The sequence below is a fragment of the Sturnira hondurensis genome, unplaced genomic scaffold (assembly GCF_014824575.4).
Source record: "Sturnira hondurensis isolate 20B ecotype Veracruz unplaced genomic scaffold, ASM1482457v3 Scaffold0009776, whole genome shotgun sequence".
NCBI lineage: Eukaryota > Metazoa > Chordata > Mammalia > Chiroptera > Phyllostomidae > Sturnira > Sturnira hondurensis.
The window spans coordinates 816,055-829,433 of record NW_028082407.1 but is presented as its reverse complement, the minus strand read 5'-3'; positions in this window follow the sequence as shown (position 1 = coordinate 829,433).

Below are 13,379 nucleotides of genomic sequence, written 5' to 3'. Positions count from 1 at the left end.
CTTTGTCTTTTCTATTTCTCCTCTTCCCTTGTCTTTTATTTTTTCTTTTGTTATTCTTTTCCCCCAGTTTTCTTTTCCTATTCTTTCTGTTTTTCCTTTATTTCTTTCATAGTCCTTTATTCTCTTCTTTTTTCTTCTCATATTTCTTTTTCTTTTCTCATTTTCTTATTTTCTTATTCTTTTTGTTGGTGGTGGTGGTATTGTGGTTTGTATGTGTTCTCTTTCGTTCTGTTTGGTTTAGTTTGGTCAGCCCCTGTACAACGGCTTACATGACATGGCTGGGGTTTAGCCTCAGAGTCAGCCAGCTTAAGGGTCAATCCTATGCACAAAGGGGCCCACAGCAATCAAGAGCCAATTACAGCATGAGGACCCACAGTAACCACACGAGGGACATTCCTAGAGCATCCAGCTCAGGAGGTCAAGGTGACTGGACTGCACCACTGGGTCCCACAGGCTGACCCACGCAGACTAGAGTCACAGCATTTCTATCTAATACATAGAAACAAATACGAAGAGGCAGCTAAAATGGGAACACAAAAATAAGCCCCAAATGAAAGCATGGATCTCCAGAAAAAAAGCTGAATGAAATGGAGGCAAGCAACTTATCAGATCTAGAGTTCAAACTAACGGTTGTAAGAATGTTAAAGGAACTTAGTAAGAGCTACAAGGAAGTTAGTGGGAACTACAACAACATAAAAAGGACATAAAGCTATAAATAAGAACCTGTCAGAAATTAAGAGTACCATATCTGACATCAAGAATACACTGGAAGGAATGAAAAGTAGGTTGGATGAAGCAGTCGATAAAATCAGCGACTTGGTATACAGGGGAGAAAAGTATGTCCAGTCAAAGCAGCAAAAAGAAAAAAGAATTTAAAAGAATGAAGCCAGTATAAGGGAAGTTTGGGACAACATGAAGCATAACAACATTCACATCATAGAGGTACCAGAAAGAGAAGAAGATGAGGAAGGGATGGACAGCCTGTTTGAAGAAATAATGGCAAAACGACTTCCCTAACTTGGTAGAAGAAAAAGTCACACAAATTCAGGAAGCACAGAGGGTCCCAGTCAAGATGAACCCAAAGGGAGAATCTCAAAGGCAACAGGAGAGAGATGGTTATGGATAAGGGAGTTCCTGTGAGGCCATCGGCTGATCTCTCCACAGACACACCTCAGGCCAGAAGGGATTGGTGTGAAGTATTCAAAGTAATGAAAAGTAAGGATTTCAGACCAAGACTACTCTATCCAACAAGGCTGTCTTTTAAAATTGAAGCAAAATAGCCCTGGCTGGCGTAGCTCAGTGGATTGAGCGCAGGCCTGCGAACCAGACGTTCGAGGTTCGATTCCCAGTCAGGGCAGATGCCTGGGTTGCAGGCCGGTTCCTTGCAGGCTAACTACCAGCAGGGGATGCACAAAAGGCAACCATACATTGAAGTTTCTCTCCCTCTCTCCTTCCCCTCTACAGATAAATAAATAAATTAAATCTTTAAAAAAAGGTTACTTTTAAACAAACAAAAAAAAATGAAGCAAAATATAGAGCTTCCCAAACAAAAAAAAAAAAAGGTTAAAGGACTTCATTACCACCAAACCAACATTGCAAGAAATGTTATAAGGGACTGCTTTAAAAAGAAGAAAGAGAGAAAGAGAGAACAATAATATAAAGAAAAATGTTGCCCTGGCTGGTGTGGCTCAGTGGATTGAGCGCGGGCCAGCGAACCAGAGTACCGTGGTTCAATTCCCAGTCAGGGCACATGCCTGGGTTGCAGGCCAGTTCCCAGCAGGGGACTCATGAGAGGCAACCATACATTGATACTTCTCTCCTTCCCTTCCCCTCTAAAGATAATTAAATAAAATGTTTTAAAAAAAGAAAAATGTTAATAAATAAGAATATATCAATAATAACCTTAAATGTAAATAGGTTAAATGCTCCAATCAAAAGACATAGGGCAGCTGAATTGACAAGAAAACATGACCTGTGTATAAGCTGCCTCCAAGAGGTAAAGGTTCACACAAGCAGAAAGTGAAAAGATGGGAAAAAACATTCCAGGCAAATGGAAATAAACAGCAAAAAAGCTGAGGGAGCAATACTTATATTGGACAAAATAGACTCCGCATGAAGGCCATACATAGTGAAACAAAGAAGGTTACTACATAATGCTAAAGGGATTAAAATAAGAGTATAACCCTGGTAAATATCTATGCACCCAACATAGAAGCACCTAAATGTATGTTTAAAAACTCTTGGTGGAGCCCTGGCTGGTGTGGCTCAGTAGATTGAGCACCAGCCTGTGAACCAAAGGGTCACCAGTTCAATTCCCAGTCTGGGCACATGACTGGGTTGCAGGTCAGGTCGCCAGTAGGGGGCACACAAGAGGCAAACACCCACTGAAGTTTCTTTACCTGCCTTTCTCCCTCCTTTCCCCTCTGGCTAAAAATAAATAAATAAAATCTTTTTTAAAACTTTAAGGAAGAGATCAACAACAGTACAGTCACAGCAGAGGACTTTAACACCCTACTGTCACCAGTGAATAGAATTACAGACAAAAAATCAACAAGGCAAAGCCACCTCAAACGATACACTAGATTATACGGATTTAATTGATATTTACAGAACTTTTCATCTCAAAGCAGCAGAATATACGTTCTTCTCAAGTGCACATGAAACATTCTCAAAGAGAGACCACATGTTAGGACACAAAACAAGTCTTAATAAATTTGACATTGAAATTATATCAAGCATCTTCTCTGATTACAATGGTTGAAAACTAGAAATGAACTACAATGAAAAACAACTGAAAAATATTCAGACACAGGGAAGCTAAATTACACTTATTAAACAATGAATAGATTAACAGTGAGCTCAAGGAAGAACTAAGAAAGTACCTGAAAACAAATGAAAATGAACACACAGCAACCCGAAGTCTACGGGACACAGTGAAACAGGCCTGAGAGGGAAGTCCACACCATTACAGTCCTGCGCAAGAAGTGAGAANCTCAAATAAATACAATCAGAAATGAAAGAGAAGTAACAACTGACACCACAGAAATACAAAGAATTGTAAGAAAATATTTTGAACAAATATATGCCAACAAATTGGACAACCTGGGTAAAACGGACAAATATTTAGAAACATACATCTTCAAAAACTGAATAAGGGCCCTGGCTGGCGTAGCTCAGTGGACTGAGCGCAGGCCTGTGAACAAGATGATCTCGGTTCGATTCCCAGTCAGGGCACATGCCTGGGTTGCAGGCCAGTTCCCGGCAGGGGACCCATGAGAGGCAACCATACATTGATATTTCTCTCCCTCTCTCCTTCCCTCCCCCTCTAAAGATAAATAAATAAAATCTAAAAAAAACTGAATAAGGAAGAATAAGAAAACCTGGATAGAATAATAACAACTAATGAAATTGAAGCAGTAATTAAAAAAAATCTCAGCAAACAACAGTCCTGAACCAGATGGCTTCACAGGCAAATTTTACCAAACATTCAGAGAAGAACTAACACCTATTCTTCTCAAACCACTCTAAAAATTCAAGAGGCTGGAAGACTTGCAATCTGTTTTAATGAGGCCAGCATTATCCTAATTCAAAAACCAGATAACACTACAAAGAAAGAAAATTATAGGCCAATATTTCTGATGAATTTAGATGCTAAAATCCTCAGCAAAACATTAGCAAAAAGCATCCAGAAATACATTAAAAAGATCATACCCTATGACTAAGTGGGATTTATTCTAGGGATATAAGGTTCCTACAATATCTGTAAATCAGTGAATGTGATACATTACATAAACGAATAGAAATATAAAAATCTCACAATCATATCAATAGATGCAGCAAAGCATTTGATAAAGTCCAGTGGTGCCATTTATGATAAAAACTCTCAGAAATGTGGAAGTAGAAGAATCATATCTCAGCATAATAAAGGTCATATATGAAAAACCTACAGCCAACATCATACTCATTGGGGGAAAAAAGTGTTCCCCTTAAGATCAGGAAAAAGACAGGGATGTCCACTTTTACTGCTTTATTTGACATACACTGGAAGTCCTAACCACAGCAATCAGAGGAGAAGAAGAAATAAAATGCATTCAAATTGGAAAGGAGGAAGTGAAACTATCATTATTCACAGATAACATAATATTGTACATAGAAAACCCTAAAGACACCACAAAAAATTACTAGACCTAAAAAAATGAATTCAGCAAAATAATATAATACAAAATTAATATCCAGAAATTGGTGATGTTTTTATACACCATTATTAAATGATCAGAAAGAGAAACCAGAAAAACCATCTTATGCACTATTGCAAAAAAAAAAAAAGGTACCCAGGAATAAATTTAGCCAAAGAGGAGAAATACCTGTACTTGGACAATGAAGAAAGAAATAAAGGAAAACACCAACAAATGGAGGCATATACCATGTTCATGGACTGGAAGAATTAACATCATTAAAATGTCCATACTACCCAAAGCAATCTGTAGATTGAAAGCAATTCCTATTAAAATACCAATGATGTATTTCACAGATATAGAATAAATATTCCAAAAATTCATATGGAACAAAAATGACCCAGAATAGCATCAGTAGTCTTGGGACAGAACAAAGTTGGAGGAATTACATACCAGATATCGAACTATACTGTAATGCCATTGTAATCAAAACAGCCTGGCACAAGGACAGGCACATAGATCAGTGGAACAGAACACAGAGCCCAGAAATCAACCCACACCTTTATGGTCAGTTAATATTTGACAAAGGAGGCAAGAGCATACATGGAATGAAAACAGTCTTTTCAATAAACGGTGTTGGGAGAACTGGACTGGTACTTGCAGAAAAATGAAGCCAGACCACCAACTTACACATACACAAGAATAAGCTCAAAATGGATGATGGAGTTAAATGTAGGTTCCAAAACCATACAACCCTGGAAGAAAATACAGGCAGTAAAATCTCAGACATTTCTCACAGCAATATTTTTGCCGCTCCATCTCCTAGGACAAGGAAGACAATGAAAAAAATTAAGCAAATGGGACAACATCAAACTAAAAAGCACAGCAAAAGAAACCATCAATAAAATGAAAAGGGAACCCACTGTATGGGAGAACATATTTGCCGTCTGATAGCAAGCTAATTTCCAAAATATGTAAAGAATTTAGATGTTTAACTCAACACCAAGAAGACAATCAAGTTAAAAAATGGGCAAAGGACAGGAATAAACACTTCTCCAAAGTAGGCACACAGTTGGCCCATAGACACATGAAAAAATGCCCAATGTCACAAACCATCGGAGAGATGTAAATCAAGAGTACAATGAGGTATCACCTCACACCATCAGAATGGCTGTCATCAATAAATCAACAGACAAGTCCTGGCGAGGATGTGGAGATAATGGAACCCCAATGCACTATTGGTGAGAACACAGATTGGTGCAGCCACTGTGCAAAACAGCTTGGATTTCCCTCACAAAATGAAAAATGGAACTTCTATATAACCCAGCAATCCCATTGTTGGGAATATACCCTAAGAAACTCAGAACACCAATTCAAAACAATCTATGAACCTCCATGTTCAGAGAAGCTTTATTTACAATAGCCAAGATCTGGAAACAGCCCAAACACCCATAAGTAGATGAGTGGATAAAAAAGCTGTGATACATTTACACAGTGGAATACTATGCGGCTGTAAAAAGTAGGAAATCTTAGCTATTGCAACAGTATAGGTAGACCTGGAGATCATTATGTTAAACAAAATAATCCAGTCGGAGAAAGGCAAGTACCACATGATCTCACTTATATGTGGAATCTAATGAGCTAAATAAAGTGATGAACCAAATAAAACCAAGGGTTATAGTTTGCTCATAATGTACAGTTATTTTTATATGTTGGTAGATGTGGTATGCTGGTATTTTGTGGAGGGTTTCTGCATCTGTATTTATAAAAGACATTGTGTGTAGTGTTTCTTTCCATAGGATAATTTTGTCTGGTTTTGGTATCAGGGTAAAAATGAACTCCTAGGATGAGTTGAGGAACTTCCGCATCTCCTTTATTTCAGAACAGTTTGTAAACAATCGCTATTAATTCTTCTTTAAATATTTAAGTGAATTTAGTAGTGAAGCACGTCCAGAAGTAGTGAACCCATCTGGACCTGGGTTTTTCCTTCATGAGTAGTTTTCTTATTCCTAATTCTATATCTTTACTTATTATAAATCTATGCAGATCATCTGGTCCTACTTGAGTCAGTTTTTGTAGTTTGTGTCTTTCTGGGAATTTATCCATTTCATCTCGGTTATCTAATTTAATGGAATACAATTGTTCATAGCATTCCTTTATAGTTCTTTTTAAAATATATTTTATTGATTATGCCATTACAGTTGTCCTATTTCTCCCCTTCATTCCCCTCCACCCTGCACACCCCCTCCCCCACCATCCCCCCTTTAGTTTATGTCCATGTGTCTCAAGTTCTTTAGATTCTATATTTGCCATACTATTCTTGCCCTCCCCCTATCTATTTTCTACCTACCGCCTATGCTACTTATTCTCTGTACCTTCTCCCCCCTTCTCCTCCTCCCACTCCCCTGTTGCTAACCCTCCATGTGATCTCCATTTCTATGGTTCCACTCCTGACCTAGCTGTCTGCTTAGTTTGCTTTTGTTTTAGGTGTGGTTGTTAATAACTGTGAGTTTGCTGTCCTTTCACTGTTCATATTTTTTTATCTTCTTTTTCTTAGATAAGTCTCTTTAACATTTCATATAATGAGGGCTTGGTGATGATGAACTCCTTGAACTTGACCTTATCTGGGAAGCACTTTATCTGCCCTTCCATTCTAAATGAAAGCTTTGCTGGATAGAGCAATCTTGGATGTAGGTCTTTGGATTTCATGACTTGGAATATTTCTTTCCAGCCCCTTCTTGCCTGTAAGGTCTCTTTTGAGGAATCAGCTGACAGTCTGATGGGAACTCCTTTGTAGGTGACTGTCCCCTTATCTCTTGCTGCTTCTAGGATTCTCTCCTTCATTTTCATCTTGGCTAATGTAAGTATGATGTGCCTTGGTGTGTTCCTCCTTGGGTCCACCTTCTTTGGGACTTTCTGAGCTTCCTGGATTTCCTGGAAGTCTATTTCCTTTGCCAGACTGGGGAAGTTCTCCTTTATTATTTGTTCAAATAAGTTTTCCACTCGTGGCTGTTTCTTTTCCCCTTCTGGTACCCCTATAATTCGGATGTTGGAAAGTTTAAAGATGTCCCAGAGGTTCCTAAGCCTCTCCTCATTTTTTTGAATTCTTGTTTCTTCCTTCTTTTCTGGTTGAATGTTTCGTTCTTCCTTCTGGTCCACTCCATTGATTTGAGTCCCAGTTTCCTTTCCATCACTATTGGTTTCCTGTGCATTTCCCTTCATTTCAATTAGTTTAGCCTTCATTTGTTCCTCTAATTTGTGACTAAAATCAACCAGTTCTGTGAGCATCCTGATCACCAATATTTTGAACTGTGCATCTGATAGGTTGGTTATTTCTTGGTCACTTAGAGTTATCGGCTCTGGGGCTTTGAGTTCTTCTTGAGCCCTGATGTTTTGGTCTGTTCATGCCTATTACATATGAGGGGCAGAGCCCTAGGTCTTCACCAGGGTGGGGCAACTCAGTTGCTGGGTTATGACACTGTATGTGAGGGCGGGGTCAAAGAGGGGCAGTGGCGGTCCCCTCTGCTGCTTCCTGCTTCTGGGGCCTGCTCGGTCTGTCTCACTGCGTGCTCTGTCTCATGGCTCACTCTGTGTCACTCGCTCCTCCGCCTGGTTTATCTGCATGTGAATGCGTGACCGAGGTCAGCCTGCCGCCTTATGCCCTCACTGGGTCTGCCTGTGGCAACCCCATGCCTGGGATCCGCCAACTGCCACCCCCACACCTGGGTCCCCAGGTCAGTCTGGCCAAGTTTTCCTGCACAACCACGCTCTGCCAGTCACTGGCTCCGCCCCTCTTACTGGTCTGGCTGAACGGTTCATTGTCATCGGACTTCCATATAGTTCAATTTTCTGTGTTTGGTTGCTTGCGCTTTTGTTACTAAAACTTTGTTGTTTTTAAACTTGGTTGTGCGAGGAGGCACAGTGTTCCCACCTATACCTCTATCTTGGCCAGAAGTCTGCTATAGTTCTTTTTAAATATATTCTCTTGGTTATGCTATTACAATTGTCCCATATTTTTCTCTCCTTTATTCCCCTTTGCCCTGTAACCACCCCTCCCACCGGCATTCCCCCACCTTAGTTCATGTCCATGGGTCATACATCTAAGTTCTTTGACTTCTCCATTTCCCATACTATTCTTAACCTCCCCCTGTCTATTTTGTACCTACCATTTATGCTTCTTATTCCCTGTACCTTTTCCCCTATTGTCTCCTGTCCCCCTCCCTGCTGATAACCCTCCATGTGATCTCCATTTCTGATTCTGTTCTTGTTCTAGTTGTTTGCTTAGTCTGTTTTTGCTTTTATTTTTTTTAAGTTCAGCTGTTGATAGTTGTGAGTTTATTGTGATTTTGCTGTTCATATATTTGATCATCTTCTTTTTCTTAGATAAGTCCCTTTAACATTGCATATAATAAGGGTTTGGAGATGATGAATGCCTTTAACTTGACCTTATGTGGGAAGCACGTTATCTGCCCTTCCATCTAAGTGATAGCTTTCTTGGATAGAGCAATCTTGGCTGGAGGTCCTTGCCTTTCATGACTTTGAATACTTCTTTCTGGCAAAGTTTCTTCTGAGAAGTCAGCTGACAGTCTTATGGGAACTCCTTTGTAGGTAGCTGTCTCCTTTCCTCTCACTGCTTTTAAGATTCTCTCCTTATCTTTAACCTTGGGTAATGTAACTATGATGTACCTTGGTGTGTGCCTCCTTGGGTCCAACTTCTTCGAGACTCTCTAAGCTTCCTGGACTTCCTGGAAGTCTATTTCCTTTGCCAGATGGGGAAATTCTCTTTCATTATTTTTCAAAAAAGTTTTCAATTTCTTGCTCTTCCTCTTCTCCTTCTGGCACCCCTATGATTCAGATATTGGAGGATTTAAAGTTGTTCCAGTGGTTCCTGAGCCTCTGCTCATTTTCTTTTTTTGAATTCTTGTTTCTTCATTTGGTTCTGGTTAAATGTTTATTTCTTCCTTCTGGTCCAAATTGTTGCTTTGAGTCCTGGTTTTCTTCCCTTCACTGTTGGTTCCCTGTACATTTTTCTTTATTTTACTTTGCACAGCCTTCACTTCTTCCTCTATTTTGCAACAATACTCAACCATTTCTGTGAGTATCCTGATTACCAGTGTTTTGAACTCTGCCTCTGATAGATTGGCTATCATTCTATTCTCTTCATCACTTAGTTCTATTTTTGGAGCTTTGTTCTGTTCTTTTATTTGGGTCATATTTTGGGGGGTCTCCATGCCTTTTACATTGTAAGGGGCAGAGCCTTATATATTCACCAGGGCAGGGCAACCCACATTGCTGCATTGTGGTGCTGTATGTTGGGGAGGGTCTACTAGGGAACAATGCTGCTTGTTCCTCTCTCGGCCAGCTTTCAGTCACTTCCCCTGCTACCCACAAGCAAATTGGGCCTTTCTGCTGCTGATTCCCAGGATGGGTTTCCTAGGATGAGTTTGTGTACATTATAGGACCCTGGGGGTCTCTCCAAAGAACTCTCCTGTGAGGCCGGGAGTTTCTCCTGCCACCACAACTCCCACAGGTGTTTATAGTCAGAGGTTTTGAGGCTTAATTTCTTTGTGCTGGAACCCTGGATTGTGTTGTCTGTCTTGTTCCTCAGTTGTTCCTCCCAGCTTATCTTCGTGCAAATATGGGACCACCTGGTCCACCAGCCACTGCCTTGCTACCTTCTCTCCACGCCAGGTGCCCCCTCCACTCCTCCTACTGGTCTGGATAAATGTTGCCTCTTCAGCTCTTTGGTTGTCAGACTTTCATGCAGTTTGATTTTCTGTCAGTCCTGGTTATTTTTTGTTTTTATATTTGTTGTTGTCCTTCTTTTGGTTGTGTGAGGAGGAGGAGTGTACCTACCTGTGCCTCCATCTTGGCCAGAAGCCCCTTCAAAGTTCTTTTTATTTTTGTAAGGTTAGTGGTAATGTCCCTTTTTTTATTTCTAATGCTTCTAATTTGCATCATCTCTCTTTTTCTTGGTGAATCTACATAAGATTTGCAATATTGTTGATCTTTTCAAAGGATCAACTTTGTTTTCATTCATTTTTCTATTGTGTTTCTCCTCTCAATTTTAGTAATTTTCACCCTCAATTTAATTTTTTATCTTCTTTTTGTAGGCTTAGTGTGCTCTTCTTTCTCTAGTGTCTTAGGGGAAATGTTAGGTTACTGATGAGATCTTTTTTCTAATGCAGTCTATAAATTTCCCTCTAAGCATGACCTTAGCTGTATCCAATAAGTTTTGGTATGTTGTTCCTTCGCTGCACTCATCTCAAAGTATCTTCTACTTTTCCTTTGATTTCTTCTTTGACCCACTGGGTATTTATGAATGTGTTTAATTTCATTTTTGTGAGTTCCCCAAATTTACTTTTGTGATTGATTTTTAACTTATTTCTATTGTGATCAGAGAAAATACTTTCTATACTTTCACTCCTTAAAGTTAGAGAGGTTTTGTTTGTTTTACCATCCAGTATATGGCCTCTTCTAGAGAATGTTACTTGTGCACTTGACAACAATGTGTGTTTTTGTTATTGTTGGGTGGAGTGTTCTGTAGGTTCTGCGGGTGGTTGGTTTATAGCATCGTTCAGGTCTCCTACTTCCCTGCTGATCCTGTACCCACTTGTATCATCTGCTGTTGAAAGTAGGGTGTTAAAGTCTCCAACTTTGCAGCCAACAGCCTATTTCTCCCTTTGTTGCTGTATTTTTTATTTATATATTTAATGTTCTGTTGCTAGGTGCATATGTGTCTATAATTGTTACACCTTCCTGATGGATTGATCCTTGTATCATTATAAATTGTCTCTCTTTATCTCTGGTAACATCATTTGTTTTAATGTCTGTTTTCTCTAATATCAGCACAGCCATTCCAACTTTCCTTTGGTTGCTGTTTGCGTGCTGCATTTTTTTCTCTCTTCTTACTTTCAATCTATTTGTATTTTTTGAATCTAAAACGTTGTCTTCTGTGGACATCACATAGTAGATCCTGTTTTTACACAACCCGACAGTCTCTACACTTAGATGGGATTATTCAATCCATTTAAATACACTGTTATTATTGATATAGGGGGATGTACCTCTGCCACCTTGTATTTTTATTTTCTATATAGCTTCTATCGGTTCTTCATCTTCTTCTTCAGTCAGTGAGTATTTTCTTTTCTAACATTTAATTTCTTCAATTATTTTTGAACTATTTTTTGTTATTTCTTGAGCTTACCCATACATCTTAACCAATCAGAATCTACTCATATTTATACTAACTTAATTCCAGTAAATATAGAAACATTACTGCTCTATAGCTCTATTCCATTTTCCTCTTTCTGTGGTGTTATTTTATACACTTTTCATTTATGTTACAAAATAATACACTGTTATAGCTTTACATAATTTTATGTATTTTGAAGAAGCTTAGTGCAGAAAGAAGAACAGTATTACAATTTTTGCCATATTAGCCTTCTTATTTATCATTTCTGGTTCTCTTCATTTGCTCCTGTGGCTTCCAGATACCATCTGGAGTCATTTCCTTGGCCCAAAGCAGCTTTGATCCCATCCTCTCTTTTGTTCTATGATTGCAAAAATATCGCATTTCTAAGGTAAAGCCCCAATAACACAATTATATACATATTGTTTTATACAACTGTCTTTTATATCTGCTAGAAGTAGAAGGGAAAAGAAGTATGTATTTATACTGTCTTTGATAGCTACCTTTACCGGTGCTCTTTGTTTTTTCATGATTGGAATTGAATGGTTGTCTGGGATCACTTGCTTTCAGCTTGAAGGACTTCCTTTAGTATTTTTTGTGAAGTGGGTTTTCTAGCAACAAACTCTCTGGGGGAATGTCTGTTATGCCTTTATTTTTTAAAAGAAAGTTTTATTGAATATAAGATTCTTAGTCAACAATATTTTTCTTTGAACACATTGACTATGTCATTCAAGTACATCCATTGTTTCTGTTGAGAAGAGAGCTTTTCATTTAACCAGGTCACCTTGTAGGTTATGATTCACTTTTCTCCAGCCCCTTTAAAGATTTTTGTCTTTGTCTTTCAGCATTTAAAAACAAGAATTTTTATGTATTTATTTTTAGAAAGAGGGGAAGAGAGGGAGAAAGAAAGGGAGGGAAATATTTGCATGTGAGAGAAACATTGATTAGTTGCCTCTTGAGTGCACCCCCACGGGGGACCAAACTCAGAACCCAGGCGTGTGGGCAGACAGGAATTCAACTGGTGACTTTTTGCTTTGTGGGACAATGCCCAGCCCTCTGAAACACAGTGGTCAGGGCCATCTTTCGGCATTTTTACTAGGATGTGTCTATTTGTCCATCTCTTTGTGTTTTTTCCTACTAGTAGTTTATTTAGCTTCTCACATTCAAGTTTTTCTCTGTTCTTCACATTATATCATCTTTATTGGTCGATCTTCAAGTTCACTAATTCTTTTCTGTGCTAGTTCAAATGTACTGTTAAGCCTACCATGGTAAATATTTAATTTTAGTTTTTACACTTTCCTGCTCTACAATTTCCATTTGATTCCTTTTTAACTTTTTCCCATTTTATTTATGTTTTTCTTGTTGTTCAGTTACAGTTGTCCCCATTTTTCCCACATTACCCCGCCCTGCCCTACCCACCCCCACCTCCCACATTCACCCCTCCCTCCCGCCGTCGTCTTTGCCCACGGGTCCTTTCTACGTGTTCGGTTAGATTCCTTTTAACCATTTCCGTTTCTCATTGATATTCTCTATTTAATTAAACATTGTCATCTACCACCTTTAAGTATGAGGTGGTTCAGTTCTGTGAAGATATTTGTGATTACTCTGAAGTCTTTGTTAAATCAGACACCTGGTCTGGGTCAGGGAACTTTCTGTTGCCTGATTGTTTTTTCCCCTCCATGTACAGGTCGAACTTCCCTGTCTGTTTGTGTTTTCCTATCTTGTGATTTTTTTTTGGTTGGAAAATAGACATTTTAGGTAGCACATTGTAGCGACTCTGGGCACTGGTCTGTACCTTTCAGACTGTTGTAAGTTGTTGTCTGTCTGTGATGAGTGATTTTAGGGACGCAAGTTCTCCCCACACTCTGAAGCCAGAGCATCTGCTCGGTGGGTACTCCCTGGGGCACTTGCGGTGGGTCACCCTGGAGGGACAGGGATTTGGGCTTCTTCCCTTGTCTCCTTCCCTGCCCACACCCAGACATTAAGCTCCATTAATTGCTGACTGATTCGCT